At 38.3% G+C, this 12,260-nt stretch overlaps 1 protein-coding gene across 1 annotated transcript in view; it reads right to left on the bottom strand.

Moving 5' to 3' along the window:
* The window catches only part of LOC118799872 (nck-associated protein 5-like), a 128,022-nt gene extending 117,059 nt beyond the window's left edge, over positions 1-10,963 (bottom strand). The window contains exon 1 of the mRNA XM_036559951.1: positions 10,854-10,963. The gene's annotated coding sequence lies outside the window, so the exon portion shown is untranslated. The remainder of the gene's footprint in view (positions 1-10,853) is intronic.
* Between the last annotated feature and the right edge of the window lie 1,297 nt (positions 10,964-12,260).

Genomic DNA, 12,260 nt, shown 5'->3' with positions numbered 1-12,260 from the left:
ATTAATTAATACAGGAGCATATTGCGCAGGCTAATTACACTCTAAGGCTTATTATCCAGTAACTACAGGGACTTCAGTGCAAACTGGTTGATCTATTCTTAGATTATTGAAGCATGTTAAAAATTTGGGCCCTGGCCATTTAAGGGGTTAAAGCTTAACAATATGCGTTTTATTATTTTTAAATAAACATAAACCTTAAACCTTAATTGCAGAGTTAATAGTGAATTCCTATAGTTCTGGACTAAGCCTGATCTGAACCTGAAGGGTTTGCTAGGCTGCGCCTTCATTAGGAATGTGGAAGTGTTGCTCTTATTTAAGTTATTGATTTTAGATCAGAGTGCTGCTGAGAGGTGCTGCGTGTGTTTTTGTTTAGATAGTATAAATATTGGCTGATTGACTTCCTTCCTACAGAAGAGCAGGCAGTTTCAGACACACGAAGAAGCACAAATATATACACACTGCATTTCCACAGCCGCTGATGTTTGGATTAAAGGCAGGAGGCTTGCCTTTACTCCTCTCATCATCTGCTGGGTTCTTACTACTGTCGTTTTTTCACTGTAACATCATCCACAACATCCACTCACTCAAGAAGAGGGACATTTTTTATTAGTTTGTGAATTGATGTTTTATTTCGAGAGCTCTTCAATGGTTCAGCTGTCTAAGCCAGATGTTCCCGATGTTTTTCAACTGGTGGGCCACACAGCTAAGCACAAAAACTTCTGCGGCCCACGAGATTTAACTGACCAGATCATTTAAAGGAGCAGAATATGAGATGATGCAACCTGTTGAGTTCATACTTTTCACTCCAAACAAACAGACGGCGACAAATCACGTAAAAGTTGTAGTGTCCACCCCTACCTCAAGAAACATGGAAGTGCACAGTCCCTCCTCTTTCTCCTTACCAGTCCAGAAGAAATGTTGCAAGTTCAGCAATAAACTTCATTTCTTTACTTGCTGAGAGCTCTAGCGATGAAGAGCAGTGCCAATGCTAACTCTTTAACTTTGCTCCTATTTATGTCTTTCTTTTCTTCGTTGCTGAACGTGGTTTCTTGCGGTGGTGGTAATAACGGTCGCTTGCCAAGAGCTTCAGCCATCATTGCATTTATTGTTCTTTTATTGGCTACCTGTCCTTAAATGGTCTAACTGGGGGCGGGACCTTCAATATGATATGCCCTCAGGGCAGCGCTACTTAAAAAAGACACTTCTTCATGGGTTCTTTATTAAAGAAAATGGTTCTACATAGAACCATGAACACATAAAGAACCCTTTGCTTGATTAAAGGGTTGTCTGCATCATGAAAGGGTTCTGCAGATTGCTGTAGATGGTTCTATATAGAACCTTTTTGGAGAGGGTCCTATATAGCAACACAACACATTCTCCATCAACCTGAAGAACCATTTCGCCCTGCAAAGAACCATTTAAGCATGCAAATCGTTCTATATAGAACTCCTGGTTCTAAATAGGACCACTGGCTTTACTAAAAAAAAATATTTTTTAAGAGTGTAGAACCATATATGACGATCCACACATGATGGAGAATGTGTTGTATATGTTTCTATATAGCACCAAAAAGGGTTCTTCTACTGTAACAAGCTTGACATTATAACAGCAGAACCTCTTTTGGTTCTATATAGAACAATTTTCAAAAAGGTTCTATATAGAACCATATACAACACACTCTCCATTAATCTGAAAAACAATTTCACCATGCCAAGAACCATTTAACCATGCAAACAGTTCTATGAGTTTTCATGGTTCTAAATATAACTGTTCTCTTTATTAAAGAGCTTTTGACGAACTTTTTGAGAGCGTAGTTTATTTCTGATAGCAACGATACCCAAATCAAAGATGAAAATAAGAAAATTAAACTAAACTACACCGAACTGAACAGGAAGCAGCTGAATTTCAAAACAAACCGAATCCAAAGTCAGAAATGCAGATGTTAAAGCTCCACAGATAACAGAACGATGCAGAACGACTCACAGAGAGACAGAGATATCAAAGAAGCTTAATCTGAGAGCAGATCATCACTGCGGTTCTTCACTAACTGCAGCAGAGCTGCCAGAAACATATCTGCTCCATCAAACAGCAAAAACAACAGGCAGCCTCACCATCATGAGGGTGTTTACCACCAAACGTGAAGAACAACACGTCTTTCAGTCTAAACACCTTCAGAGGCTGAAATATCGCTTCATTCACCATCAGACCTCCATCTGCCTCCCTACAGTCCTCATAACAGACCAGTGAAGGGCATCACTCTTTTATAATGGGCAAATGGACGATATGAGAACGTGTCTGATGTTTGAGATGTCTTTATGATAGGTTTGAGAAGGTTTTGACTTCAAGCATACTTTTAAGTATGAAAAATCATGGTGGGGAGGGATACATGTAGGACGTTTCGAGGCAAAGAAAACTTGTTTTTCCAATTTTTCCATTTTCCATTCCCATTGATTTTATCAAAATTTGTCAAAATTCCATATAAAAAAGGAGCCACTGGATTATGCAGTAATAATAAAAAAGGGGTCCTAAATAAAGGTTCCTAAATGGGTTCTTTAATTTTAAAAAGGTTTTTCACACTGGCACAGTCTTTTTTTATAAAACCATTTAAAGGTTCCCCAGCAAACACAGTGGTTCTTCTATTAGGACCCTTATTTTTTAACAGTTTAACAGATTTTTTGAGAAGATTTTGGTCTAAAATGTTTAATTCATTCACAGTGGAGGGATACATGCAGAGTGTTGTGAGACAAAATTGTCCCCAAAGAAAACGTATTATTTCAGATTTTCCACTATTTTCCCATCATCAACACCCCATATAAAACTCAGAAGACATGTGTAGGTTCACTGGTGGTTTTGGATAGCAAATAAAATGTCTATATTTGTGTTGAAGTCATGGCGACCCCTGGTTCCTATCACCACCACTGTAAAGAAATCTGAACCAATTCACACCAAACCACTCTGAATCACTCTGTTTATAGGACTGGGCAATATGACCATGGATATCGTTATCGTGATAAATTATGTCACAATACAATACAATCTGCTTTTCTAAACATATCGTGCTTGTAGACTGCATATTTCATTATAAATTAGTCCTGTTTCGCAGGATTCACTGCCAAATACTGAATAAAAATCATTGTGTTCAAAGTTTTTGATAGTATTTTTTAAATGTAGCACTGCTGAAGGTGATTTTGATAACCAGTATTCAATTAATCATTTAGAATTACAGATGAGAGAAGACGAAGCCTGAAAAATGCTGTTTAAGCCCTAGTTCAGCAGTCGCAACCCAAATGTTAGGATGAGCCATTTTGTCCTTTCAAAAAAATTAAACCATCTTGGGAGTCACAACATTTTGTGTTCATTTTACCATCTTGGCTATAAATATGTCTGAGTATGTGCTAATGTGCTAGTGAAAACACAGACTTACTTTGCTCTGCTTTAAGCTTTAGCTCAGCTATAGCTGCTTTTTCCACATCTCTGGCAGGAAACTTTTACTCTGAAGTAGAATATTTTCTTGTAAAATGTCTTTTAATGTTCAATTTTTTACGAGGCTGGAGTGCTCATTCGCCAGCTTCTTGTTCGAAAAATTCAAACAAGAAACTGACTTCATCTTTGCAACTTTTTAGTGTTTGACAGTTTCTCGTTGTAGATTAAACGTATCAGGAAACCAGCTGGAGTGATTATAAATGCAAATAAGCCCATTCACCTCCAAATGATCAATATTCGTCTTAAGTCTTTCTCTTTGTCTTTTCATTAGCTACTAACTAGGAGAGATTGTTATCTGTGTGCCAACCTTCTGGGTTAAAGCGTGAATTAGCAGTTATACATTAACTCCAGCGTTTAAGTCCATTTGTTGTTAAAACTGTGTTAGAACGATCAGCAGAGCTTTATTTTACTGCAAAGGAGGAATATTTTATTTTTACCTACAAATCTAATTCTGCTGTGGAGCCGCAACAGGGCAGTAAAAGAGCCACATGCGGATCCGGAGCCACATGTTGTCAACCGCAAGGCTAGTTAGTGGGATTGGGGAACAGAAAAAGTAATAAAATAATGATATTTAACTAATTATGATGAATTTGTTATGCATTTAAATGCAATCCATTCAGTTTAAATGTCATTAATATTTAGTTGAACAGTCCATCTCATCAGCTAACATAGTAGACTAACCATTATGGTCCTGGTACCTTATTAAGCAGCTAAAACTCTGATAACCAATAATATTGGCCGATATTATCAGTTGATTGATATATTGGTAGGGCTGAACAATTTTGGCAAAATATCTAGTTGCAATTTGACCAACTTACTAATATTGCGATTACAATTTAAATTGCATTTGTTTATAATTGAGGTGTAAACTGAGATATAAGAAGACCAGCGTATATTTTTTCTGGCTTAAGACTTGAACTCTTAACACAGAGCACCAGCCTGTCAGTTATCTGTGTTTGTGAAGTCACAGCAGTTCACAAGCTCCATGTTATAAGGTAAAATTTCCCTACTTAAAACTTGCACATCAACATTTGCATATAAAAGTCGCGCATTGATGTTGTTGATAATAGAAAGTAAGACTATAATAAAAATTGCGATTTGAAAATTTGAATATTGATATAAAAGCAATAATCTTTTAGCCCTAATATTTCGGTCAAGTCCTAATTTGAATGTGGTGTATGTGACACAAATAAGGGCACTAATATTTGAGCATATGATCTGTTTTATAATGAAACACTATCTAAGGTTAAACCAAAACCCACTGGAGTGAGAAACAATCCTGTCAAATGAATCAGAACAGACAGGAGGGCGTGACATTTCTCACTGGAGACCGAGCCTGTCTGAGAGCTACAGCATCCATACAGTCAGACTCCATAAAACACACACACAGTCTATAAATAGCTCTTTTCAGCCCTGCCCCCCAGCCCCCCTTCACATGCCTTATGTAAGAACCCATTTGGAAAAATAAGGGCAACAGAGCGAGTAAAATGTAGTGATGCACAGTGATACTGCATTCATATCACTCGCAAAGTACGCTAGTAGTGTCACATTTAAAAAAATACTATCAAAAACTATAAACACAATGGATATTATTCAATATTTCACACACAGGACTAATTCTGCTCTCTGTGTAATGAAACATGCACTAACAATATCAACAATATACCCAGAAATGCAGCGTATCACAGCAACAAAATGATCACTTATTGCCCACCTCTACCATGCATATGGATGTAGGGTAACTTGGGGGGAAAAAGATGCCGCCCACCGTTCAAACGATGGGGCCGAATCATTTCTCGACACATTTACTGACGCTCTGTGGTCTAATTCTGAAATTTCACCTGGATGACTGCATTCCTGAGATTTATTCAATGGGGGGTGGGGGTTCTTACCCCAGGTGGGGTGAGTCAGATGCCGAGAGCTTTTACTGAACTGGGAAAATCTGCTTTTAGCTGCAGCACCAGTCAGCTGGAATTTATTACAGGAATCTCTAAAACTCTCCGCTGTCACTCCACCATTTTAAACTTTTAACCCCGACCCACCTCCACAGCTCGCTGTTTCCGTTTATTTAGCTCTAGTTCTTTCGTTTATCTTGATTGAATTTATTATTTTTATTGTTGTTTTTATAATCATTTTTATTAAATTAGTGTAATTTATTTGATATATCGGTTTATCATTTTACTATTTTATCAACACTATTACTGTCTGAGTATTGTTTTCTATGTTTTCTTTCACTGCTTAGTTGTTTTATTTATTTATTTTTCACTAATGTGCCTAATAGTTTTATTCAATTGTTTTGATTTGTTAATCTGTCATAAGGTTTCCAAATTTTTGTTTGTCCTATGTATAGACTATACATACATACATACATATATATATATATATATATATATATATATATATATATGTATATATATATTGGTCTTATTTTTTTCTTTGCCATAGTTTTACCATCTTAAATGTACATTTACTCTTTTCAATCACCTTTTGTTTTATGTAATGCTCTGCTGCGCTGTAAATAAAGGTCACCCTCAATGTATGTCCCAGTTTAAATAAAGGTTGATGGATTTATTAAGGGGGGGGGTCTTACCTCAGGTGAGGGGCATCTTACCAGCTGGGGGCTTAGCGTGGGTAGTGAGCATCTTACCCCAAGTAGAAGAGTTTCTTCCCCAGATGGGTGTAAGGTGTTCTTACCCCAGGTACGTGGAGGGTCTTAACCCAAGTAAGGGGACAGTGTTCTTACCCCAGGTAGGGGGGAATCTTACTACAGCTAAGGAGAGGGTGTTCTTACTCCAGGTGAGAGGGGGTCTTACCCCAGCTAAATGGAGGTTGTTCTTACCCAACGTAAGGGCTGGTCTTACCACAGCTAAGGGGAAGGTGTTCTTACCCCAAGTAGTTGGTGGTCTTACCCCAGGTGAGAGCGGGGTTTTATCCTGGCTAAGGGGAGGATGCTCTTACGGCAGGTAGGGGGGTACTCGTCTTGACTATGGGACAAGATGCCGCTTTTACAGATTTTCTTTTTTGTGCTAAATTAACAGAACTGTCTGATGTTTCAGTTTATTTACTTAACTGTGTGCAGGTTCATACATCATCATCATGTACATGATAAACTCATACACTGATATGATTTAGATTTACAGTAAATGTTTCTAAAGGGGGAATGGTTTTCATCCAATGTTGACATTGGCACAGATGTACATGTAAAATACTAGACATCAGCGTTGTATATCAGACAGATGTTTAAATTTGACCGCTATTTCAAACCGACATCTGATGATATATTTATTGAACTCCAGAAGAGCAGAATGTTTACGTGACAGTGAGTTACTGCACTAAAATTTTACTCATCCTACAGCATTTGTGACTCTACAGAAATAAATGGCACATTTCTCAGACTTTGTCAAAATTACTACATTTTAACATTTGCGTATATATTACTATCTGCATCAGAATCAGCATCAAAAGATACTCATGTAAAAAATAGATATCAGAGCCTATTTTTTATTTAAAAAATGATAACTTAGTTTTCTAAGATATCGGCCCTTTAAGCATGGTGGTCAGCCAAAGTTTTCTTGAACTTAATCAACTCGAGCATTTGAGGAGCTACAGGAGAGCGCAGAGTCTGCAGCGCTCTGTTCTAGACACAGTAAAGACATCCGTTCTGGATTGCCGATACCATCTTCGCGCTCTACTGGACCCATGACGGTGCGGGCGCCAGTTGAGGCCATGAGTCAGATTCACAGTTTGTTTTGTTTTTCATATAAAAAAAGGCATGAAAATGTTTACATTGCTGAGCGGTGGGTTGTGCCATTTACCTACAGTTTAAACATGTACACTGAAAACTTATCGGCTGAGTGAGAGGATAACCAAAGAATTCTCAGCACAGCACATCCTACACCCCCTTTAAACCCATCAAAGAGACAGATCACGACCTGCCGATTCTAATCACATACAACCAACACCTTCAACCCGCACACATGAGCATCGCTTATGCCTGATGTCTGAGATATTGTTTTATTAAAGTTTTGAGAAGATTTTGGCCTTAAAAACCATTTTTTAGTCATGGTGACCCCTGGTTCCTATCACCACCACTATCAATAAATCTGAACCATTTCACACCAAACCACTCAAATCACTCTGTTTACACCTCACACACAGAATTATGGAGAAATATTTAAGAAATCAGTAGAATTTCAGAGGTTAATTACCTATTCAGTTGCTTTTTTTTTTTTGCTTCTAGTAAAATGCAGTTTTCGGTTTTCATTTTTGGTCTTCGAAGCGAAGCCTTGAATAAAATTCAAAATGAGTGTGAATACTACATAATTTTGGAAACACAGAGAAACTTTTTTTACAGAAAGAAAACATACAGCTTATTTATTTTCTCTGGATTTTAAAAACAATCTTAAGCCGAAAGTAAATTAAACTTTTAACCTTCGGGTTCTAGATTACATGTGTCAGGATCCAGTCCTCGAGGGCTAAAACACTGCAGACTTCAGCACACTGCCTCATTAAACACACCTCCCGGATATCATGAGTAAAGCGCACATAATAAAAAAATTAAACACTATAAACAAGTGGTTTAGCCACATTAGCTAAAAAAGGCTGAAATATGCAAAAAAAGAACATGCTAAAAAATGCATTATCTGTGGATTGATCAATTTTCCAGGACTTCACTAATATTTCTGCTAATATTTAGCTGCTTTGCTCGCAGAGCGCTACAGTGCTCACAGCATGGCTTAGCTCTGTGTACCAGCCCGTTAGCCTCTCTTAGCGGTGGTCTAGAGGTTAACAGCACAGTGCATGCACAGGTTACCCAGCACTTCATGGAGGGAGTCCAACTCAAGCTACGAAGGGCAACATCGTGGCCCTAGTGAGGGTCCGGTAGGGCAGGGCGCTGTTTGCAGCCCAGCTGAAAATACATGCTACCTATCACCGCACTACACAGTTCAGTTCTTTAAAGAGAAAAACTGTTAATGTTGGGCTGTTTTAGGTTCATTTGTACAAGGACTTTTATTTTGAAAAGCCTGAACACAGGTGCAGTGGTGGGTTTCCTGGATTAGAGCAGAGGGCTGTGTTTTTAGCTGTCAGCGCTGGAGAGGCTGTGATTCTTTTAGTCATGTTTGGTGCTGTTTTTAGCTAATTAAAAATAAATCTGCATTATGGACTGTGAAGTTTCTCCCCAAATGTTACAGTTTTTTGCAGTTCACCTTTACTGATAGCCCACACTGCCAAAAAAAAAAGAAAGAAAAAAAAAAACAAAAGTAAATATCTGAATCCCAAAGTTAAAAACCCAACACCTACCCAACAAACAAATACCCAAATAGTCAAATGTTCAAGCCCAGTCCTATTATTTTCTTAACTAAAACTAGGCTAGTCATTTAGCTAACAGGCTAAAAGATGGTATATTGCTGTAATAAACAATCATGGTGGTGTTTCTTTTAAAGATGGTATGTATTTTTTTTTAATTCAGCAGGTACTTTTCTCCTAAAATTGTAAAAGGTGATTGTATTCTGAATGCAGCTTTTCCAAAATGTAAATTGGACACTTAATGTCTGCAATCTAAATACATATTCCCGAAACTTCTATTCCATTACATCCCAACCCCGTCCAGGAAGCATCAGAGTCAGATTTGTTTTCTCACTAGATAGTTTTTATCTAGTTGATTTATTTCAGGTTTAGACTCTACAACTGGTGCTTTACTATTTTATGAACTTTTTATCTTTTTATCATGCATATTATATGATGCTCAACATCAGAGCCGGTTTATGAGGAGTCTGGCCTCTTCCTGTTTCCCCTGTTATATCAAAAACATTACTGCAAAATGCCAGAGATGAATGAATGGGGGTGAATTGAGCTAAATGCTAAAAACGAAAATTAGAGCAGAGCGCTGAATGGTCAGCATTACTGCTACTGAGTGCTGAATGATTAGCATTACTGACTACAGAGTGTTGATTGGTTAACATTATGGCTACTGAGTGCTGATTGGTTAGCTGAGCGCTGATGATGGACAAGCAGAGCAGCTCATTGGCTGTTTGCTCTCACTGACATCATTAATGTACATGAGGCACCGTTTTACACTCCTATAACTCGAGCTCAAAAGCATTTTAAAATACAACAGCGGCGTTAAATGCTTTATGCTAATTTGTGTTCAGGAAATGAATATATTGTTTTAGATTAAAAATATTTAAGCACTTATAAACCACGTTTTTGCTCGTATGCTCCATATTAACCCATTCATCCTGGAATCAGGAGTGCCCTCTAGTGTTTGAGAAACCCAGAAGACATTACATGGCAGTAATTCTCAACATGTCTCAAATATTTTTTTGAAGAAATATCGCTAAAAACTGAAAAGCAATATCACGGTATACCGCTACAGACGATAAATCAGCACTCCATGAATTTAATACGCACCTCATATTGGCCAGCACCTCAACATCTGTTTGGAGGAAGATGCTGGTCTAGTCCAGGCTCCAAAACTAACATTATTAATAGTACCTCTTCATATCTGAAGTATCAGTGAGAGTGCTGAGGTAATGGAGACAATGTTTGCACCGCTGTCATAAATAACCACGCAAGAGCGATTGTGTTTACTTCTCATTACAGGCTAATAAACAAACAGATAAACGAGGAAAACGCTACGTGAAGAAAATCATATAAATAATACTAATAATACAAAGCTGTGCCTTTTATTTGGCTCGTGCAGGCTCCTGCAGCGAATGCGGCACGAGAACGAAACGCCCAGCTGCACTGCAATACATACGCACGAGGCTGAAGTTCGAATTTTTCCGTTCCACCTTAAATAGTGCAGCGGTTACTGTAACTGCTGCACCATTTAAGGTGGAACGGAAGTCAGGCGCCAAAACGTAACTGCTGCACCATTTAAGGTGGAATGAAATTCAAATACGACACAACACCTCAGGAGCCATAATGTTACTGCTGCACCGTTTAAGGTGGAACGGAAGCCAAATACGACACAACACTTTAGGTGCCAGAGTGTAACTGCTGCACCATTTAAGGCGGAACGGACGCCAAATTCAACACAACACCTCAGGCGCCAGAACGTAACTGCTGCACCTTTTAAGGTGGAACGGACGCCAAATACGACACAACACAGGCGCCAGAATGTAACTGCTGCACCATTTAAGGTGGAAGGGAAAAATTCCAATTTGAAGTCAAACACGAAGGCTAAGGCCCAAAGCACAGTCCAGCACAGAGCCTGTATGAGCATCTTTACAGAAAACGAGGGCTTACATCGAGCTCTGTTTCTCTCTGATACTAATAATGATAATGATGATAATAATAATAATAATAATAATAATAATAATCGGCTGGGCATCTGCACCATCACAAAAACAACAGCGTCCACTCACCCTGCGCATGCAGCTGCAGCTCCTCTCAGTAAATCACAGACAGACGGACTGAGCTGCTGAAGGCAGCGTCCAGCCCAGACTGCCCTCTTTCAGCGCCGTGCTGCTCGCCGTGATGCCCTTTCCGTGAAAGGATGCACATTGGGAGCTGTGATGTCACAAAGCTCGCGCCGGCCTGGCAGCAGAAGAAGCGCTCTGCTCATTCATCAACCTCATCAGAGAGAGAGACAGAGCGAGAGAGAGAGAGAGAGAGAGAGAGAGCACGCTAACAACGGCCATCCATTATTCATGCAGTCATGAAGAATTAAAACCTCAAATATGCTCTTTAAAAGATGGTTCTTCAAAGGTTCTTTAGTAAAAGAAGTGGTTCTGTTCCGATATAGAACCATTTGCATGCATAAGTGCATGGCGAAATGGTTCTTAAGATGATGGAGAATGTTTTGTAAAAGCTTCTACACTCTTAAAAAGGTATTTCTTGAAGGGTTCAAGAAATATCTTAGTAAAGGCAGTGGTTCTATTTAGAACCATTAAGTTCTATGTAGAACATGTGCATGCTTAAATCGTTCTCTGTATGGTGAAATAGTTCTTCAGAAGGATGAAGAATCTGTTGTATATGGTTCTACTGTCCTAAAAACAATGGTTCTTTAGTAAAAGTAGTGTTTCTATTTAGAACCATGAGTTCTATATAGAACAGTTTGCATGCTTAAATGGTTCTTTGCGTGGTGAGATGGTTCTTCAGATTGATGAAGAGATGTGTTGTATATGGTTCTATATATCACCAAAAAGGGTTCTGTTGTTACGATGTCAAACTTGTAACAGTAGAAGAACCCTTTTTGGTGCTATACAGAACCATGTACAACGCATTCATCATCATATATAATTGGATCATCATATATAATTTTACACTCTTAAAAAAGGTGGTTCTTCAAGGGTTGTTTAGTAAAGGCAATGGTTCTGTTTAGAATCATGGTTCTCTGCATGGTAAAATGGTCCTTCAGATTGAAGAATGTGTTGCATACGGTTCTATATAGAACCAAAAAGGGTACTTCTGTTGTGATAAGCTTGAGATCACAACAATAGCAGAACCCTTTTTGGTGCTATATAGAACCATTTTCAAAAGGTGCTTTATAGAGCCATATACAACACATTCTCCTTCAATCTGAAGAACCATGCATGAAATCAAGGCTCTAAATAGAACCACTTGCTTTACTAAAGAACCCTTGAAGAACTATCTTTTTTAACCATGTAGGCTCTGTATAGCACAGTCTACTAAATGGCCTGGTTTATTAGGAGCATTAACAGCCACAGTGTGACGTGGAAAACATCTATATTTATTAAAAGTTCATATCAGCAGCAGCTTTTTTGATGGTTTCTGATTTTATTTTTCAGCAGGAATCACTGACTTCAAAT

The sequence above is a fragment of the Colossoma macropomum genome, unplaced genomic scaffold (assembly GCF_904425465.1).
Source record: "Colossoma macropomum unplaced genomic scaffold, Colossoma_macropomum, whole genome shotgun sequence".
Classification (NCBI taxonomy): Eukaryota; Metazoa; Chordata; class Actinopteri; order Characiformes; family Serrasalmidae; genus Colossoma; species Colossoma macropomum.
This window is presented reverse-complemented; position numbering and strand designations above follow the sequence as displayed.